Source organism: Harpia harpyja, chromosome Z (genome assembly GCF_026419915.1).
Source record: "Harpia harpyja isolate bHarHar1 chromosome Z, bHarHar1 primary haplotype, whole genome shotgun sequence".
In the NCBI taxonomy this organism is placed as follows: domain Eukaryota; kingdom Metazoa; phylum Chordata; class Aves; order Accipitriformes; family Accipitridae; genus Harpia; species Harpia harpyja.
Genome location: NC_068969.1, coordinates 106696606 through 106717816, shown reverse-complemented (window position 1 = coordinate 106717816; position 21211 = coordinate 106696606). Strand labels below are relative to the sequence as shown.

The 21211-nt window shown below is 53.3% G+C and overlaps 1 protein-coding gene across 2 annotated transcripts in view; it reads left to right on the top strand.

Annotated features, from left to right (window-relative positions):
- The first annotated feature begins 888 nt into the window (after positions 1 to 888).
- The window catches only part of CNTFR (ciliary neurotrophic factor receptor), a 212765-nt gene continuing 192442 nt past the window's right edge, over positions 889 to 21211 (top strand). For both annotated transcript variants that reach the window (XM_052778588.1, XM_052778590.1), the window contains exon 1: positions 889 to 1103. The gene's annotated coding sequence lies outside the window, so the exon portion shown is untranslated. The remainder of the gene's footprint in view (positions 1104 to 21211) is intronic.

Genomic DNA, 21211 nt, shown 5'->3' with positions numbered 1-21211 from the left:
CCACAGCCGCGGGGGTGCAACGGATGGGCAGGGTGGGCTTGTTTGGCATGCACCAGCAGGTTGCATTCGAGTGGGAAAGGTGGGTGCACACGTGGGCGGGCAGCCTCGCTTGCGCATCGGTGGTGCAAGAGGGTGTGGGAGCAGAGTCTCGCGTGCGCTGCGCGTTCAGTTGTGTGTGCAGTGTGTGTGTGCGAGGGGTGCGTGCGGTGTTTTCATTTCAGTCTGCATCTGCGTGTGGCGCTTTTGTTGTGCACTCTGAGAGGGTACTTGTGCAAGGGGGTGTGGCACTCACAAGCGGGGTGTGTTTGTGTGTGTGTGAGGGCGTGCATGGAACTGTTAGTGCACTGCCTTCATTGGGTCTGCATCTCTCGATGGAGGGGCGCGGGGGGAGTGTGCGGAGGGTGCACTTGTGCAAGGCGGTGTGTGCGTGGCTCCACACGTGCGGGCCACGCGTGAGCGTGCATGTGCACGCAGGGGGGCTGCGAGCGTGCTGCCTTCGCTCGGGTCTGCACCTCGGGGGAGGCGGGGGGAGTTGCGGCCTGCCCCCTGCCCATGCACACGCAGGGACTGTGCCGTGCGCGGGGGGGGGGGGGTGCGCGCGCGCGTGTGGCTCACGGCGCTTTCACGAGTGTGCTCCACCGTGCGCATCTGCGCGGGGGGGGGGGGGTGTGCGCGCGCGCGCGTGTGTGTGCGTGTGCGTGCGTGTGCTCTGCCTCCCTCCGGCTCAGCATCCGCGGGGAGGGAGAGGCTGCGTGTCCGCAGGGGCGTGGGCCAGGGCGCGCGTGGTCGGCGGCGGCCGCGCGTGGGGGGGTGCGCGCGTGTGTGCGCGCGTGTGTGTGTGCGTGCGTGTGTGTGTGCGTGTGTGTGTGTGCGTGCGTGGGGCGGGTGCGCGCGGCGCGGCGGGGCCGGGAGCGCGTCCGCGGCGCTGTGCCGGGGGGTGCGGGCTGAGCTCATCGCTGGCTCCCCGGCGCTCCTTACCAGTGGCTTCTGCGGTCACATGGGTTATGTGCTGGAGTTTAAAAGAGCTTATAGCCCCCGAGCCGGTGTAGAAGCAGCCGGTGGTTGCATGGGGTAACGCCGGGAGCGGCGGCGAGGAGGGCGCCGTGAGTACCGGGCGGCCGGGGCCGGAGGGCGGTGCGGGGTGTCCCCCCCCCCCACCCCCCCCACCCCCCGCGGGACAAGGGGAGGCGGCGGGCGGGTGGGCGCGGGGGTCAGCGGAGGCCAGACCCGGTGCCAGCCGCCGAAGCTCCGCTGCCTTTCTGGGAGGCGAAAACGGGGAGGGAGTGGAGGGGATCGGGAACGCTTGCTTCCCCCCACCCCCTCCCCGCGCCTGGTGTTCCCTCCCGCCCCGCAGCCGCGCACCTTTCCCCAGCGCGCCCACGCGTGTCCGCGCCCCGCCGTGGGCCGCTCGTCCGCCCCCCGCGCCGCCGGGGCAGGGGCGAAGCCCGTGAGGAAACAATTTGGGCAACTTACTTTCCTGCTCCGCCGTGCGTGTGTGTCCGCCCTGCGCCCCGGTCGGGCGTTCCCGGCGGGGCACGGATATTGGGGGGGGGGGGGGGGAGGCAGGGGGTTTAAGCGGGCCCGCACCCCCCCGGGGCAGCGGGTCCGCGGCGGGAAGGCACGTCGGGACCCCCCACCCGAGCAGGGAAGGCATCGCGGCCGCTGGGAACGGCATCAGGTTGAAGGCTGGGAAGGGATGAGCCCTCCTGCCTGCTGCATTGCATGAGCAGGGCTGGAGCCGAGGTTGCGGGGTGGCTCTTTGTAAACCGGAGCCCCTGGATTTCCTGGGCGGGAGAGCAGACTTTTTCTTCGTTTCTCCAAAAGGCACAACCTGCTCTTTCCTCCGCTGTGGCAGTGCTGATTTTGGGGGTTTTTGTTTTTTTTTTTTTTTGAGGGGGTGGTGTGATTTTATAAGAAAAGCGTCTGGATGGCGCTTCTGTGGAACTGCTCTCCCTGGGTTAGGCAGTTCATCCCGAGTGTGAGTACGAGGGCTGCCTTCCAGAATTGCATAATACACACCGATCCCTTTGCTGCACAAACTCCCTGACACTTCCAGATCTTGGTGACTTCCCCCCCCACTGCAATCTTAAAACCAGATTGGGACTCTAACCAGAGCGTGAGCTAATTTGTGCTGCCTTTGCTGGGGACAGAACCTGGTCTGCCTGTTTCAGCTCCCCTGGCTCCTCTGGCAGTTGTTTCTTAATTGGCTAAACTTTTTTGGTATAAAGATCAGCACTTCTCCTTCACTCTCTTCGAAAGCCCCTTTCTTCCCCAACCCATGCTTACAGGCACATGCATAGAGTCTGTACTGAGCGCAGGTTGCAGAAAGTGGATTGCCTGCAAAGCTATTTGATTTCCTTTTCACATCTCTTTGTGTTTTAATTTGTGGGGTAGTCCGGGAGGTCCTTTCCTCAGGCTGCGTTTTGCTCGGGAACTTGCTGACTTTTGCTAGGATTTTGCTCGTTTAACTCTGACCGTGCCCGCTCTCAGTGCACACACGTTGTTTACCTCTGTGAGGCACAGGACCCGCACATGCCGTTGCCGGTCCTGCTGGCTGTGTGTGCAGGCAGCGAGCGAGGCAGGGACACTGGCTGCTTCCTGCGAAACGTGCAAATATGTGGGAGCAGCCGTTCTTGCTCCCTGCTCCCTGCCCTGCCCCTCTGTGAGGAGTTAGAGCTTTGCCGTGATGGCTGGAGATGTGCAAGGGATGCTCGTGTCCGACCCGGCATCTTGCTGGGACCAGGTCCTGGGACCAGAGCTTGCTGGGGCTCGCTGGGGAGGGTGGACTTCTCCGAGACGGGCTGTGCTTTTGAAATGAGAGCCCCGTGCCTGGCAGACTTCTTTGCAACAGCCCTTTTGGGCAACTTCATCAGAGCCTGATGTCAGAGCAGGCCAAGCGACAATCTCATGATCGTGCGTTATCTTTGGTCTGATTTACCCCGCGGGGACCCGATCCTGCCAAGGCACTGCGTCCCCATCCCCATGGAGGGTGCTCAGCACCTCCTGGACTTGGGAAGGAAAAAGCCCTGATACCTCTCACAGCCGCAAAGCTTGTGTACGTACATGTACGAATAACTGTGCAGACAGGGCTCAGCTTTGAGAGATGTGGCTGATGCTCTGAAGCCAGCAGCAGGAGTTTTGTGGGTGTGAGCCCCAGCTCCCAGCCACTCTCAGTTAATTCCCCGCAAGCCGGAGGAATGCATCCTGCTCCAGCTCAGGCTGGGGCTGGGTGTGCGCCTGGGGAGCCTGTCTCTCGGCTCTGTCATTTATTATTGCTGCCGCTGCCATTATGCCTGACAAATGGGAGTTGCTGAGTAATGTGCTGTTTGTGTGTAAATATCTGAGTGCTCGCAGCTGAGCTCACTCCTGTGACTTTGCAGGAAGCCGTCTCAGCACCTTTCCCCCCAATGAAGACCTGAGAGTGCAAAGGCGTCGTTCTGTGGGGACCTTCCCACCGCTCTCGGCAGCTTCAGTCTTCGCTCTCTGCTGCTTCCCTGCAAGCGTGAAGCCTCTGTCCTCTAGGGTTAACGTGGAGGCCCGGCTGCTTTCCCGAGTGTGAGTCAGGGGTGGGGAAGGGCTCTGTGTGTGTGTGTGTGTGTGCGTGCGTGTGTGTGCGTGCACACCTTCTTAGGGACGGTTGTTCTGAAGGGTCCTTGTCCGAGGCAGAAAGAGTTTGGGGGACTGTGTGTTTTGATAGAGACAATACACAACTAGGAAAGGAGTTTTATTTTGGGTTGGGTTTGGGGGCTTTTTTGCCTACCTACTCAGCCCCAAGTTCCCCTTAATTTCATCCCATTACTGCTGAAGATGCTAAATTATTCCTTCCCATATCGTTTTCATCCCATTTGCAGATTAGCATCTGACTGCTTCTGTCAGTACTTGCTCAGGCCAGCTAGACTGATCGCAGCTCTTTTAATCTCCCCTTGTAAATCAATCCCTTCTGCCTCCTGATCATTTTTGTCACTCGTTTTTCTGAAATCCCTCCAATTTGTCCATTTTGTGTCGGTGACGTATGCCTGGCCCTAAACATGATGTATACCAGGCATGGCAGCGTAAGGGAAGGACACCTCCTCCCCTCCCACCCCGCTGGGGCTTGTGATGCTTTGTCAGCACTGAACTGAGTTACTTCCCCATTATTCTAAGCTATAGTCCCTGCTCGGTGTTGCAGAAGAAAGCAGCATACCCAGGTCAGTGCCCTGGGGAGAATTCCTCCAAATTTTGGCGATGAGTTGCCAAGGTTTGCTTGCATGCTGCTAGCACATGCTGGAAAGGGCTAGTGCTCTAGGTGATGTCTGTGGGGTGCCTCTCCTCACAACAGCTAATAGCTGAACAAGGAGGGTTGAGCAAAATAAGAGAGGGCAAGCTGCATCGGGGCTGCTGGACAGATGGGGAAACTGAGGCACGTGCATGGGCTCAATGCACAATTCCTGTGCTCCTGTCCAGCACACGCCTCTTGTTTAGGTGCTCCGTATGGGGGGTCCAGGACCAGTTGCACCCATTAGTATTGCAGCCAGCATGGGCATTTTCCCAGGAGGTACTGGGCTTTGTCACTTGGTCAGAGCAGGCTGGCAGGCAGGGATGCTGGGTTCTGGGCTGGTTTTGTGCATTGCTTTTCGTGCTAATGGCCAGAGCTTGATGCCACAGGTGCTCTCACAGGGAAGAAATGTGGACTTTGTGCAAAGGCAGCGGTGTCTTGCATTCATGCACTTTTAAGTTCTGTCACCCCAAACCCCGAGCTCCTAGCACCGAGCATTCCCATTCCCTGGAAGGGCACAGCCCTTCCAGGGACCATCTATTTTTAGGAGGAGTTGTATTCTGGACAGTGTCCACCACAGATGCTCTCTGCCTCCTCCTCTTGGCCCCTCGCCAGGGACACCGCTCGGGCTATCTGCCGGTGGGGCAGATCTGTTTGAGGCTCTGTGGGAGCGTAACGGAGGTGGCACTGTGCCGGGCACGGCGACACTTGGGGGGCTATTGCTGCCCCAAGGGTGTTCGGGAGGGCCAGCGAGCTCACACTGCCCTTCACCTGAACTGTTGGAAATGGCATTTAACTGTGGTTTAGGTACCAGCAGGACACGGTGGCGGCTTGACTGTGGGATAAGTAAGGGCACTGCCAGGGCCAGGTGGTGCCCGGTGCCGGTGCCGGTCCGTTCGCCAGGATGACACTAGGGGGCACGAGATCTGCTGGAATCCCTTTGTCGGGAATGGGGAAAGGAGGATGCAAAGCCGCTCTTGACCCTTCAAGCCCCCTATATCATCCCCCTGTACATCATCCGCCTGCACATTTTGCAGGAATCCGAGTGTTAAACCCCACGGGCTCTCCCCGGGTACCTCGTCCTGCGGCAAGGGCAGGACACGGCTCTCCGGATGGATGCTGCTCCGCTGGATCTGTGCATCGCCAGCCGTGAGAGAGCAGCAGGAGTAAGGATGGGAGCGCTCAGCCGGAAACATCTCCGAAGCGAGGAGGAGATGGATGCAGCCAGAGTGCCAGGGAATCTCTGGGGAATTTGGGAAATCCAGGAAAACACCTAGCATGGTTTTAATGCCTCTCTGGAGGCATTGTCCAGAGCAGGGATTAAAGTTAGATTCAGGGCTGGCCTTCAAGATGCAGCGTATTATGGTTTCATTTTCTGCTGGATGTTAAGTTCACGTGTGTTGTCTCCTCAGGGTCATGTTTTCCCAAAACAGCAGAAACTTTAGAGAGTCTGATTTAATGAACGGTTCTGATTGATCTGAAACATGGTGGGTGGGTGTGTGTGTGTGTGTGTGTGTATATATATATATATAAAAAAATAATATACATATGTGTCCATGTATATATGTGGGTAGGGTGCAAAGAATGTGGTTTTGAAGGTATCTTTATGCATTTCTGCATACATTCAGCTGTAATATTGTCTTCTGTCCTTAAAATCTATTATTCCAGCTGTGAATGCGTGTACGTATATTAAAACACTGTATACTGGAGTCTCTCTCTCTTGTTATAACAAACCTCGTGAAAAGCAAATAAAGAGACATTGTTCTCATAGCAGGCTTGGAAGGACGCAATATTTATCTTCTATGAATTTTGATAGTTTTTGTTCAGCATGTTTACAGTTATGATGGTGGAAGGTTTTTTGCCTATCTACCTAAAATTTTGTGCTAGTGGAAAACTGAAAACATTCAGATCGTTGCAGTTTATTCATTACTTAATGAAAACAGAAATCAAGCTTCTGGATTGAAATGTTGATGCTTGATAACATCCTGGCATATTAATTTCTAAATGGTTAGTTTTTTTAATGCCTTCTGTCGCCAGATACCAGGCTCCTTTGCTGGAGCACTGCTTCTCTTGCAAGCCCCCAGGCAATATTTTTAGTAGGACACTGACGCATCACAAATACTCCTGTTCTCCTAGAAAAGACTTTGCTGACTGTTGTTGAAAGTAGCACTAGGATGGCTAGAAATGAGAGATCAGAGGAGGAGGATGCCGCTGCCTCAGTGCATTTGCTTGCCTCTGATGGAGGTTTTGTGTCTGGCTGTGCGGGTACGTGCCTGTGCAGATACGAGGGCACTTCCCCAGCTGGTTTCTGAGCCAGGGCTGAGGACCAGGGGTTTATTTATTTTGAAATACCTTGTGAAGTGGAAGGAGGTCCGGGAAGAAGTGCCAAGTCTACTTTTAAGTCAATTAGGGATCCTGTGCAAAGGCGTGATATGGTTTGAAGAGGAGAGGGTAATTTGTCTGAAGGTGTTACCTAATTAGAGGGTATAGTCAGGGCTCTAATTAGCCGTGACACCCTAAAGATGTCATCGAAGACCTTTTGAGGCACCGCTGATCCGGCAACGTGGCTGTGAGCTGTCTGGGCAGCTTGGCCATGCGTGGCTGGGGCTGCTGCCCTCTGCTTCGGAGGTAGCCCGGATGCTGGCGCTGGAAGAAGTTGTTTTTCTTCAGGTGACTTGCGATGCCCTCTGGGGCTGCTGCCAGCATCAAGTGATGTTCATAAAGTTGCAGAATGAAAGGAATGCTGCAGCGATTGGAAGAATGAATACTGTGTCCATTTTGTGGGAATCTCCTCTCTTTTTCCCCTGGGGGGATCGCTTTCTGCTGCTCCCCACTTGGGGGAAGCTAGAGGAGGAAGGCTGTAAGGGTTTGCAATAAATGATGCGGTACTGTAGTCGCGGCTGTGTTTGCAGCAGCTGGTGGAGGGATCGTGACCCCTCTCTTAGCGTTGCCTTCCAGAGGGGACATGGGATAAACTGAAATCTGGCTTGCCCAGACCTGGTTGCATTTAAATACTATGCAACACATCCTGTGAGAGGGGAACTGGTGGGGGAAGCGGCACAAGAAATGCTGGGTGAGGGGGAGAGGTTGCTGGGGAGGCTTTGCCCCGATGCAGGAGGCAACTCACAACCTGGACCTCTGCTGGCCCAGACCTGGGTGGTGGGTGGTTGGCCCCCTCCGAGAGGAGGGACTGGGGGCTGCTCCAGGGCTAGCTCTCACTCCCTGCTTTTTATCCATCGAGTCAATTGGTATTTACTGTGTCAGTTCACCCCATCCTGTGAGGAGAGGACAGTATGAGTTGCCTGTTCCCACCAGCAGTGCTAAGAGCCAGTAGGAGCCAGGTGGAGCCAGGGAGTAGGCTAGTGGATGAGTGTGGAGAGCATGGCCCGCTGTCATTCCCAGCATCAGTGGGTGAAAGCATCCTCTCCTCCATCAGGGCTGAGGTCCCCACCGCTGTCCAAGCCCTCTGAATTGCCAGGAGGGTTTGAATCCAGCCCCTCAGCACCCAAATATCCCCCAGGGACAATGCTCATCTCTGGGAGTAGCAGTGGATGGCTCAGACCTCTTTGGGGAGGAAAGAGCTACTGTTATTTCTGTTTTGATGGGAAGAGAAGGAGATCCTTGGGTCAGCTCTGTGCTTCATCAGTGCTGTGAGCAGCCTCGCTCTGCAGAGGGACTGGTGGCCGGCTTTGCTTTTGTAGGTACTATCACAGGCCCCCTAAAGCAAACACACAACCAACCACATACATCCCTGTGCTAGCAGTTATCGAGGGATGTGCCTGCTTTTAATTATGTGGGTGTTAAGCCAGTGAATGCATTTTGTTCACGAAGTTGCAGCCTGGCATTTTCCTACTTCTCGTGATCTCTGGTGGCTCTCCCAGTCTCTGGTCCATGGGTGAGAATAACTTGGAGACTGGATGTAGTAACTTGCAGGACCCTGCCATGGCCATGCAGGGCTGACCCATCCAGCTATCCCTAATCCACGCTATTGCCATGGCTTCCCAGTGCTGCAGTGGAGGACACTGCATTTGGGGTGCCATGGTGCCATGTTATAGGTGCTGGATGGGAAGGTAGAGAAGGTAGCTGCTTTTTGACCACTGCATCTTCTTTGCTCCAGAAAGAACTTCTTTTGGAGTGACCACCAAGGCTAAGCGCTTCGCAAATGCCCAGCAGCACAGCTGTGGACGAGCTAGGCTGATCCCTGCCCCAGTCCCGTGCAGGCACAGCAGCTATTGCATGCTGCATGGGATCATCTGTGAGAGGTGTAAAGCTCCCTTTGCTGGAGCTTTGCAAGCTGATCAATGCAGAAGGAGGGTTCTGCTGCTCCTGCCTGCCTGCTTGGAGAAGGCAGGCTGGGCTGGCTTCCTCGGGGCTAGGCACAAGCGTTCGCTTGTGAAATTAAATAATATTACATATAATAAAACAACCTTGTGCCTGCTTGGAATATAGGTACACTCTCTGCACCATGGTCCTTTTGTCCATGGCCTAAAAAATGCTGGTGATAATGAGGACACATCCTCTCCTGTGGTTAGAGTGTGGTTCCCAGATGCGAAGGGCAGGCAGCCTGTGCCAGACTTTGCCAATATGTGATTTACCCTCCTATGTGGATCTGAACTAAGGCCTTGAAAAATAAATACATTAAAAAGAAGGAGAGAGAACAAAACGCTGCTGCTGCTCTGAGATTCGATCAAAAAAAAAAAGCTCTGTCCAGTCCTCCGGGGTTCTCACTTAGCAAAGAGTTCTAGAAATAACAGCATTATGGCAAAAGTGCACCCACGAATAACTGTGGGTTTGGGGAGGGCACAGTTTTGTTCTGGAGGCACCTAGATGAAGTGGATTTTGGATTTTTTTGCTCCCAAAAGGGTGGGTTATTCTCACTCCCTGAATATGAGGCCCTTCAAAGCCACCTGGGATTGCTCAGCTTTGAAATCCTTGCCTAGCCTGTTCTCTCTCCCTGGCATGCTAAATGCCTGTATTGGTAGGAGGCTCTTTGATTTGGGAACCCAGCTGGGGGATGGGGAGAAGTCGCACCAAACAGCGGCCGCTGTTTTTCACAGCTCTCCTGTGCCGTGGTTCGGAGCGGTTTCCTCTCACCCCATACCCCGGACATGTGCGGGGCGGCTGATTCCCCACACGTGTTGCACAGACACGTTTCCGTGCTGGCTCTTTGTGCCTGCCCACCTATTTGCAGCTAGGGGAGCTGAAGCTGCTCTTTCTTGTGATTCATAAAAAAGTCTCTCTCTGGATGGAGTTGTCTGTGCTTTTATTGACCTGGTTCCGGGAACGACAGAGGCTTTTCCGTCTCTTGGGTGCGTGATTTCTGCAAGGGCTCTGGAGCAGGGACCGGCTCTTGCTGCTGGTGTGTTTCCAGTCCCCCTAACATGATTAGTTTGACAGGCCCATTGGGTACGTTGGTGAGTCTAGTTTTTATTTTGTGCATGAAAGTAAGTAAGTACTGTGACGGGGCACAGAGCACCGGCTAACGCTGAACCCTCTGCAGGAGGGAGCATATTGGCTGGACAATATTTTTGGCCATGCCACAGATGTGCTGTGCTACCTGGCAGAAACCCCTTGCCCTTTATGATGGGGCATTTCTGTAACATCTCAACTACCAGAACATTTTGGGGGCTTCCCTTTTTTGGCTGCGGTTGGAGTTATTTTGCCAGGAGGAGGTGCAGTTTGAGCTCTGTGAAACCCAAGTGTTGCAGGACATACCAGGCTTGCACCTGGGGACTCCCAGTGAAGGTATCCATCCTTTAGAAGTCCAGCAAGCTCCCATAAACCATTTCCTATCTGCACACCCTGCTTGCTGGGCTCTGGTTTGGTGCGCGTTGCCCTCTCCAAGCAATGTTGAAACACACCAAGTTCTTGGGGCTTGTTTAGACAGGACAAGGACTGGAAGGGGAATCATCGGTGCTCCATATCCCCACTCTGCACAGTGCTTTTTGCTGTATAGACACATCTGCTGCACCCTGGCCCACTTTACCTTGGATCAACAACTTCAGGTTCGCCCTAGCTTCTTCCTCCGCAAAGCAAGGATGAAGAGTAACTTCTCTAACAGCCTTGGTGGGTCCTATACTTCAAGGGCATGCAGTATTTGTGCTTCCTAGTTTTGGCACATCTTCACCTGCAGTAAGGCCAGCAGTGCTGTTTTTTCCAAGTAGGGCTGCCTTATGCACAGAGGAGAGCCAGTTGTGCACTGATGGGCTTGCTATCTCCCCAGGGCTGGCAGAGGGAGGAAGGAGAAGATGATGTGACTTGCCCAGGTCAGAGGTGTTAATGGAAAACAAAAAGGGGGGGGGGGGTTCATGATTTTGACTTTCCCTCTTACAATAAGGAATTGGGATGGTCTGACCTGTCTGAGGGTCTAGGACCCAAACAAGAGGTTAGGCTTATTGCACATCTGCAGTTAGGCTTGGAGGGTTCCCCAAGGCTGCTTGCTATAGTACATTACCAGGGTCAGCCTTTAACCTTGCCACCACCTGGGGTTGCAGGGAAGCATCATTGCCTGCAGAGAGGGGAAACTGAAACCTGGAGTGGCTTTGGGATTTCCTTGAGGTCCCAGAGCAGAGCTGGTGGCAGAAAACCAGATTTCGTGAGTTGCGCACAGCTCATGCCAGCTGCGGGACACATTAGTAAATACTCTGCATAGACCAAAGCAGGGCATCCGGCTCTCTGCGCAGCGCTGTGTGCTTATCTGTCTGTCTGTCTCTAGTTCTTCTGGCAGCCAAACCCCTGAGATGACATTTAAAGGCTTTACATTTTTTCTGTCTTGCCAGTTCCAGATCAAATTTGCTGAGTTGTCAAGCTGAAGATGCTTTTCTCCTAAGTGCTGGCCCTGCAACAGCTCACCCTACTCCATCCCTGCCTTGGAGGAGTCCAGCTGGGTTCCTCCTGCCTCTCTCTGCTGTCACTGGCAGTAACGTGTGGGGGCTGGAGCAACAGCTCTGCTGGTGGATGCATGAAGAGAAACAGATTTCAGCTTCTTTTTTCCCTGTTGCTCGGGCCATGCTGGAATCAGCAGCAGATGGAGTCAGGGCTTGCACTGGAAAAGAGGTGCTGGGATGGAGAGGGCAATGGTAGGGACTTGCATGCGATGCCTTCCTCCTCCTCAAGCCTGCATCCAACCTAGGGCTTAGTGGGGAGCATGCGTGCAATGAGCTGGTGGGTTCTCAGCAGAGTCCCAGCAGGCTGGGTGTCTGCCTTGAGACAACCAGGACGAGTGACACTAATCAGTACCTTGCCTGCTGGATTTCAGCAAGGAAGGCAAGCACTTGTCTGTGTGTGGTGAGTAAATTGCTCTCTTGTCCCCAGAGGCTGTCACTCTAATGCTTTGCCATGCTCTGCTGGCAGGGAGCAGCACCAGAGGATGCCTCTATTACTGCTGTCTGCCTTGGGGACAAGCACAGACACATCTCTCCAGCTGGAAGTCAGCTTGGGGAGAGGAGAAAGTTCCGCAGAACACGCATTTGCAAGCTCGGGTGTGTCATAGTCCCTCCCAGTAGTCGCAACCTTCTGCCACCACATGAGCTGGGAGGAGATGTCGCTGGGCTCGGCACCCGTTTCCTGGCATGAGAAGGGGATGGTGTCACCTCTGCTCAGGACTGCCCGGTGCAGAGAGCCAGGGCTGGCTGCAGGTGCTGGAGCCATCCCTTGGTCCCAGCACCAGCAGCCAGGTCCAGCTTCAGTTCTCCGAGCATTTTTGAGGGCTTCGTGCAGTAGGGTTTTAAATCCATCCCTTCCTCTTGTGCAAGCAGGTCCTCCTCCCTGACCAGACCTGATGATAAAGTCAATCCTGACACAGCTGTAGTTTACTGGCTTTTGCCAGGCTGTCGCCTCTCTCTTTACACCCACCAGACCCTGTGTGGTGTCTGTTGGCAGCTGTCTCAGCTGTCCCCGAGCAGCATTTTCCAGGAGGGATGGCAGTTCAGAGGACACCACATAACTCAGCAGGGTGATGCCAGTTTAACCCGGCCAATGGCCCTCTTGCAGCCCTGGCACTCACCGCCATGCCCACGGAGGACACCAAGCAGCTGCTAGACAGCAGAGACATGAACTGACCCACACCTTGGCTTTTAAGGGCAGAGTCAGCACACGTGGATGGAGCAAGGCTGTGACACAAGCAGTTACAGTGTTGGCTTCAACAACCAGAAGCCCAAGGTTGCTCCTGTCACCTAGGCTAGGAGATGGAGGAATTTAATTATCATTCTAACTTCTTCCAGAAGTAGCTTGGATGCCTCAGCAACAGCCAGCTTTCTAAAATTGAAAGGAGGGGACTAAAACAAAGGACCTCTCCTTTTGCTGAGTCCTGGCCAGTTAACCCTTTCAGCCATAGTGTGCCCAGATGGTGTGACCAGGCTCCCTGGAGCTCAGGATCATGTCTCTGAAGACACCCTTGGGCACAGCCATGTCCACAGAGCAGCAGGACAGCACCTCCTCCCTGCTGCAGAGGTGGGATCTGCCCTAGGTAGAGCCGCTGCCTTGGTAGTGCTCCATTTCAAAGCCCTGCCTGCTCCCTGTCCCCCCACAATTGCTGCTGTGGACATTAATTTTTCCCAGATTTCTGCTTCCCTTTGAATATCTCTGCTATGGATCATTTTCCTTGCATGTGTTAGCTGGTATTTTCCCAAAGCTGTATCTTGTGCTATTTCCTGCCTGTCTTTATACGATTTCTCTTGCTCCCTCTTCTGTTATGCCTAAACCCACCTTGGTCTTTGTTTCTGCTCACTTTAGAGGAGAGTATTTGTCCCTCTTGTTCTAAAAGGTTGTAAGAAGGGAGGAATCGGCCTTTTAAAAGATGAGAATACCTGTCTACCTGTGTCTTGCTTAGCACATCTCCAGCTGGAGAAAAGCGAGTCAAGTCCCATGATAGCCAGAGTGGGAGGATAAATCAGGTGTTTTGGGGGTGGGGAGAGCCTTGCAGGGAAAGAAGGGTTGTAGGGCAGGAGCAGGCTGCTAAGGCTGGCAGCAGTTTGCAAGGGCTGCAGGGTGAAGCTCCTGGCTGCAGCGGTGATCGGTGGTAAGCTGGGACCTCTTGTATGGGGTGATGGGTGTGTAAAAGGGTGAGGCTGTGATGCCAGGCTGGATAAGAGGAGTATCTACTCTGTGGTGTTGTAGCTGGGGTTTCATGTTGGGGGGGGGGCATAAAAGCTAGTCAGCTTATCCTTTAGCAGTGTTTTTCCACAGTTCTCTGGAGCTTCCCAAGTGGAAATTTACTTTAGGCTTGAAATTATGCCTGTGCAATCTATTCCTCTAGCTGTGTGTACTGCTCAAGTTGAGGCTGTGTGAGGAGTGTGCGATAACTTTTTTTGTGGCTCCTTGTTTAGGTCTTGCCTCCTTAATTGCTAGTTGTAGTTTTTATCTCTTCCAGCTGCTGCTCTTGTTTGTCTCTCCTGGAGGAGAGGAGGATTGCAGTAAGTGAGACAGGATTGCTGCAGATCCTCTGGCCCCTACAGTGTGCCCTGAGCTGGGGACAGAGCATCCCCAGTGTCGAGTCCTCTTGCTTTGCCCTAGTTCTCATGCAGCTGGCTGTGCTGTGACACCTCCAAAGGGGGCGGGCAGCCCTGTTTGCAGGAGGATGCAGAAACGGGGGGGGGTCTGAGAGGATGGTGTGGAAAGGGTGGCTCTTCCCATCTGGACCGATGAGCCCCTTTATGCACTCCTTTTATAGACCTTGCTTCCTTGTACACTTTGTCGAAGGAGCAGGATGATGCTGCTTTTCCCAAAGCCCGGTGCCAGGGGACCACCACCTCATGCTACAAGCTCGGGAGCTAGACAGTGGCTTAAAAACTAAATATATCTGCTGCTGCAGCTCTTGGCTTCTACAAAAATAAATCTTATGGAGGTAACTTTTTGCTGTGCAGTTCTCGGGGCTGGCTCTGCTGTGGTTTCTACTGAGATAGCATTTGGCTAACACAGCCAAACATGAGTGGAACAAGCCTGGAGCTGTACAGAAAGTGATTAAGATAAGGCAGGGTTATGATTTGCCTGTCTGATCCTGAAGCTTTGTACATTATTTAGTGTGTGTAGCAGGAGGTCAGTAGCCTCCTGATAATTTTCATTAGATTAGTCGGGGAGGATAATCACCTGCTCAGAAAAAAACAACTTGACACTGTCTGTTCAATAGTTGGGGTTTAACTGAAAATAAATAGTCTTGTAATTATAAAGACATTGTCAAGGTCAAGAGGCTCAAAGATTAACTTTCTTTTTTCTTCTGGTATGTTTACAGAGATCCTGCAATTCTTTGTGAGATTTTTTTTTTTTCCTCACTTAAATTCAAACCGAGAGCTTCAGAGCTCTTAAAGGAAATTCAACACTTCCACAGCCGTGGACGTGAGTGGTGTTGCAATAGCCAAGTGGTGCTTGTGCCCTGCTGCAGCTGAGTGACCCCATGCTAATGAGCAAGGCACTCGCTAGCAAGCTGGGAGTGCGTGCCGCCAGCCCAAGCAAACCTAACTGGGGCAGAGATGCTCTTCCCTCCTCATCTCTGCTAATTGTGGGATGGATCCAGCCGAGAAGACCAGCCTGTGTATTGCTCCCTGCTATGTGGCAGAGGGTATCCCTCCTTGGGAGAGGTCAGCCCAGCATGGGTGCCAGCCTGTTGAAATGAGAGTGTGCATTAGCTCCTGGGGGTGCCTCTGCTGCTGTAGTTAGCTGCTGCTTTCAGAGAGCCCAGGAAGGAAGAAGTGGGAGTGAAGCTGGTGCCCTAATTAGTACCAATGGGCTCTGCAAAGGGGACTCTGCTAAGGAAGCAAATAGGATATTAAAGCTGAGGTTGGTGATTGTGCACTGCTAAAAAGCCTGCCCTTTTCCACCCTAGAAGTGGCTGTGCTTGCTATTTATCTTCCTCAATCGCATGCAAAAATTAAGCCTGGAGAGATCTTTGTGATCTTCCAGTCTGGCCAGCTGCAGGACCAATGCTTGCTGGGTGAGATCTGGGCACGGCTTGCAGGTGCTCAGGCTAAGTTCAGAGCTGGTAGTGCCCCAAGTGATGGAGAGCTTGCTGCGTCCATGCTGGGCACTGTGGTACCTCAGCAGTACGTTGCAATGGCAGGTAGCCTTGCTTTGAACCAAGCAGTGGTGTGGAATATATGGGGAAAGCTCTCAGCTTGCTGTCCTGAGCTCGACCACGAGCCAGGAGAGCTGCAGGCTGTGCAGGGGGACTTCAAACCTGGTGATCTATATGGCAGAAGAGGCAGCGTCTGCATGCTTGTGCCAGCTGTGCATGTGTCTGCCATGGAGAAAGTGAGCAGCTGATGTGGCCAGATGAGCTAGTGCGTTGAGCCCTTGCTGCTCTTGAGTTTTGTTTTTCCCCAGCTTAATGGCCCACAAGTGGGGATTCTTGTCGGCAGAGCTGGTGGGGCTCGTGCTCAGCACATCTTCTCTAGGAATCTGCTGCTCTCGCTGCCTGTCACAGGCTTTGACGGATGCCCGAGGGAAAGCAAGGGCATGGCTCGGCCTGATGTGCCAAGTGACTGATGGTGTGGTCTGATGACTGATGCCATGCGTCCTCGGCAAGCGCACGGGTGCTTCCTCGCTCTTCCTCCGCGGGAGATGGGAGGAGAGGGGGCTGCCTTGACAGCTTGTTTTGAAAGCAAAATGACTCTAGGCCTGGATTCCTTTTTTTTCCCCTCCCCCGCCACATCATCTCCCCCACCACCACCTTCTTTTTTGCTTGACAGAAAAAGCATAACTGGTCTTTGTTTAATTGGTGCTTTGTGCCTGTCTCCTGCCAGAACTCAGCAGAGAGGGGGCTGGCTGGATGAAAACAGCTCGAAGTTGGGAGGCTGTTATACGTCTGGCCTGCATGTTTAAAACAAAAAAATCGACTTTTATTCACCTTCCCTCCCTCCTCGCCCCGCCCCCCCCAACGCTGCCAGTTGTAGGCCAATTCCTCACACAACAAAGCGGTGGATGCTGTTGTAAGCCCTCCTCCGAAGACACCCCATCAGAGGAGCCCGACTGACGCGGGGAGCGTGCAGCTGAGCACCAGCCAGACGGCACACCAAGCGCTTGACCTTCTGCTGAGCGTGGGGTTTGGAGCATCTAATTGGTGTGTTCGTGTAAGGCTTCAGACCGTTTCATGATCTTACAAATAAGACCTGCCGGTGCCTGAAACACAAAACCAACACATCACAGATCAACTGGGGAAGCGCTCTGTACTCCTCCGGCAGCACCGCAGCAGGATGAGCAGACCTGGCCGTGCTGCTTGTTTGGCAGTGCTTCCTATGTAAGCAGGGCAAAAGTAGGGTTAGAGCAGTGCCCCTAGCCCTCTGGGAGGATTGCTTCAATTGCCCTGTCTTGGTTTCCATCTCTGTTGGACATCTGTGATGATACGAGGCCAGGTAATGTCTCCTGGGGGGAGCAGGGAGGAAGTCCATGCCCTTGCACTGTCTTCAAGCTCTAATTCTGGCAGAAAACAGCATGGGGTTGCCTGCACTAGGAGACCTGCTGGAGCCTTTGCAGGCTGATCTCACCCTGGTCTTTGCAGAACAAAAGCAGCCAAATGGTTTGCTGCAACATGTGGCTCATGCCTGGCTAAGCGCTCATCCCTCCAAGGGGCTCCAGCTGCTTTTGTGGACTTCTGGAAGGGGCTGGGTGTCTCCTAGTGCTGCTCATTCCAGCCCTTCCCATTGGGGTGGTTGGGTCAAGAGCCTTTCCTGGGAGATAGGGCATGGACTAAGTGTCCCCTTGCCATCCTTTTCATCTGAATCTGTCCCTGTGCAAGGGGACAGCAAGAAAGTCCATTGCTTTGATTTTTGTCTCGGCTGTGGAGTTTGCAGGTGCTTCTGCCCTTCCTCAGCCAAAGGCAGGGGCAAGCCAGCAACTTGCAGCTTGTTCTGGTTTGTGGATGTGGCCTAGCCCTGCTGGGCTGTGCTTCTAGCTCCCTGCCTTGTACAAGCATAGGTGGCTTTTGGTGCAAACCAGCCCTGGTGCCTCAGCCCTGGGGCAGAGGAAATGGAGGTGATTGCAAGTGGCTTCACGGCAGTTGCTTGGTCACTTCTGAGGCATCAGAGCAAACCTGGTGCAGGTGTGATGCTTCTGTAGGTGTTTCTGGGGCTCCTTCTCAGGATGATGGGAACAAAGCATGAAGTGGCTTGTCTATGAACATTAGGCTGTCCTGTGGGCATCCTGGGGAGCCTTGCTATAGGTGATGAGCAGTGTTTTCCTTTGGGGGAAAAAGGGATCCTGGGAAGGGGCTTGGAGGAGGACACAAAGAGGGCAGTATTTGCAGCTAGAGGCTGGTGGGATCTGAGCGGAGCCCATTTGCCCAAGGGAAGGCAGCTGCAGTGATGAGCAGGTGAGAAAGTGGGAGCCTGGAGGAGCTGGGTGCAGCCGGAGGGGTAGAGTGGTGTTACAGCTGATCTCACTGGGCCAGGGAGGTACTGTGGTGAGCAGGTGATCATCAGGATGAGAGTATAGTTGCTGCAGAGGCATCTGGAGAGAAATGGGAAACTGGCTTGTGCTGGGCTGAATTGGAAGTGACAGCCCAGGTCTCCATGAGGAGATGTCAGAGTGATACTGCTGCATCTTACTTCGCACAGCCACCAAAGGGCTGTGAGTGGGGTCTCCTTAATGTTTGGTAGGTGCTTGCCTACAGAGGAGAGTGGAAAGGGCTGGAGCTGGGTCCTGGCTGGACTGATGCAAGTCCAGAGTCACTTTACTGCCTGCAGTGAATGGTGCTGCTACAATGATCTTACCCCGCTCTTGAGATAGGCAAGGAGGTGAAACGCTATCTGTGAGAGACCAAAGCCCTGATGGGCTGCATGTGTTGTGAGAGATGGGGATGTTTAGATTGTGGACAGGGCTGGATGCCCAAAGGAGGAGGTATTTGAGGGAAGCAGACCCTTGGGGCTTGTTCCTTATTGTATCTTCTATGGGAGCTTTGGACCCTTTTATGGGGGGGAAGAAAAAACAAATAGCAGCTCCGTCACAGTAAAATCCTAATCTGCCAAATCTTCTTGTCCAAGACTGTCTACACTCTGCATGTAGGATTTTTCTTCACTTTTTTGGGGACTGCTCGAGGCATCCTCCCTCAGGGGTGGTCTTTCTCTCCCATCCACAGCCCTTCTTGCAGCCACCCAGAGCCTTTCCCAGCTTGTTCTCTGCTCTGGGCTGAGCAAGGCATTGATGCTGTGGATTGGGCTTGGTTCTGAATTTGTAGAGCCTGTTCAGCAGATCAGTATTTCAGACCCTCCCCCAAGCTGGCTGTATGGATCTACCATTGTGGGAGAAGCCAGCAGTCACTTTTGTGGGCCACTTTTCTCCTATTTTTAGTTCCAGGTCTGCAATTGCAGGGCTCCCACCTCACCATGCTGACAGCTGTGGTTGCCCTCCTTGGGGATGTCTGGAGGAGAGCAGGGCAAGGTGCTCTAACCTGGTAGTTTAAGGGGTAATGCAATGAGTCTTTTCTGCTTTTTTCTTCTGACCCTCCTTCTACCTGAGCTTTAGTTACTGTTTTCTTACCAGTGGAAAATAACTGGTATATACCTATTCTTAAGTTCCTGAGGAGTCTTAACCTTATTTGTAGGCTGGAAATACCATACTCCAGAGGGCAGAAATTGAGGGCTCCAATAATTCTGGCACTGCACTCTAGTCTCTGGGGAGCGGCCCACTGCTTCCCCAGGACAGATGCTTTGCTGGTGTCTCCTTGTTCTTGCTGTGAGATGTGTGATGTACAGTGGCTCCTCTGCCCTTAGTCTGGGGGCAGGGCTATGGGGAGAGAGAGGAAAGTGGGGAGGAGTGATGCCCTCCTGCAGAGGAGTTTTGATTGGGAGCTTTCTGCACTGCACCTTCATCTGGGGACCAATTTTCTGCTCCTTTGACCTGATGAGACCTCAACCTGCTGCAAGATCTTGCTGTTTGTGCCTTTCCAGGTGGAGTAGGTGCAGGGGGCAGAGGAGGGGATGGCCCCCTCCTCCATCCCTCTTCCCCATCAGTGGGATTCAAAGCTGGGGTGGGAGTCCCCCTTGCAGTGGTGAGTGGGAGCCCTTAATTGCCCCTCTTCCCAAGGCTTCTGTGTGTGTTAACAACCTGTAATGGGATGGGTTGTGTTAGCCTATTAAGCCCCAATGGGGTTCCTTGTCAACTTAAAAGTGTGAGGAATGTCACTCAACCATGTTAAAACATTTCCACCCCCTTTAATAGCTTCATGCATTGATTTAACCCTATGGCAGCTGGCGTTGTTTGCTGGGAAAAGCCATCTGGCTCTCCCCAGCCTCCTGTCCTCCGTTCATGCAGCTACTTTGGCCAATGCTTGCATTTCTGGGGGATCTTATTAGCAGGAGGGCTGCTCTAACTCTTGCCTTTGCAGTCCTCCTGGTGGTTGGCTTGGCAGAGCCAGCATTGGAAGCAATTTTCCTTCCATTGCATTGAGCGTGGTCTTGCTTTGCTGCTTTTAATGAGAGTAATTTTGCCCTGGCTTCTATCAGCTGCAGCCCACCTGTGCTGCCAATTACACTGGTGGATTTGGTGTGACCTGCGGAGCTGGGATCAGGGTGTCCGAGGTTTAAGTGTTTCTGAGCTGCAAGGTGTGAAAAATCTCACCACTGTTGAAACGGAGAGGGGTGGGGGAGCAGCTTTCTGGGTTATGAAAGACCCAAGGACATGCTGGTATCAGGTGCTGTTGATCTCTGGGGAATTCAGAGAATCAAGGGCTTGCTAATTGCAGGCGTGTTGCCAGCACGTTGGGAAAGAAATTCTCCTTAATCACAGGCTGTGTGCCCTATTTTTTTTTTTTTTTTTTTGTAATTGAATTAGGTAAATGTGTATTGTAACACCTCCTTGGTGCCTGGGTAGGCTGGGAAGGCTACACGCGTGGACCTGAAGTGTGTGCCTGTATGCCAACACACTGACAGGGCTCTGTGGGAGTGAGGCTGGTGGTTCTGCTACATAAACACAATGCATCTGTCACACATTTCCCATTTCTGGAGAAGCTGGCATGCAGGCTGGTGTGTGCCTTGCTCACACTGATCCAGGCACTGTCCAAGATTAGCTTTCTGCAGTGTCCATGTAGCCGCGTCTTCCTTCTGGCTGGTGCCTGGTGCTCAAATTTGTTCCTGCCTCCTTGTAAAAACTGTTGTTTTCATTGTCATGGTTTCAGTCATTGCAAGGCAGGTTTGAAGGAGAATATTGGCTGGACTGGTGTTAGCCAATATCCTTTGGGGCCCCAGGCGAAAGGCAGTGGGGGGGGTGTGGAAATCAGGGTAGCTGGGTAATTGCAACACCAGTGAGCCCTGTCCTGGAGCACAGTGCCAGTGCTGATATTTCTGCATCAATGAGCAGCCCCTGTGTGCAAATATATCTGAGGCATGCATTTAAAGTTTTGGCTGGTTAGAGATGCTCTGCTAGGGCCCAGTGTCTAAGGGTTGGGAGAAGATACAGCATTTTGGAGGCTGGCTGGGCACTGCAGTGACTTGGAGGGTGCTTTGGACCTGCCTTGGTGCAGAGCAGGAGGCACACAGCCCATGGGGAGAGGAATCTCTGGCAGCTTGGCTGCACGTAAGGTATCTTACAGCAATAACAACTTGTGTCAACTCTTACTTTGTTGAGGTGTCCGATGCGGGGAGCAGCTTGTGTTGTCCTTAGCAAGCAGTGCTCAAGAGACTGTGCAGGAGGGTACTTGGTAAATTTTGGGGCAGAAGCTGTGCTGGCTCTTGACCTGTGTGTGGGGTCAGCTGTCTCCTTGGTGTGTCATTCAAAAGTGCTGTGCTCTGTAAGTAATACCTCTGTGCTTAGGTTCAGGGAAGACAGCTCCAAATTTTTAAGGTGGGGCAATTGAAGGGGGGGCTGGAAATGAATGAGGAGGTGTTTGTAGGCTCTGTCCTCAAAGCAGAGATGGGAGGGAATTGATGCACTTTGAAGAAATGTGAAGATGCTGATGATGAAATGAAGGCTAACTTGTATTTCAAAGGCTTAGACCTTCTCTGGACACCCTGGCATAGCCTGGCCTGGGTC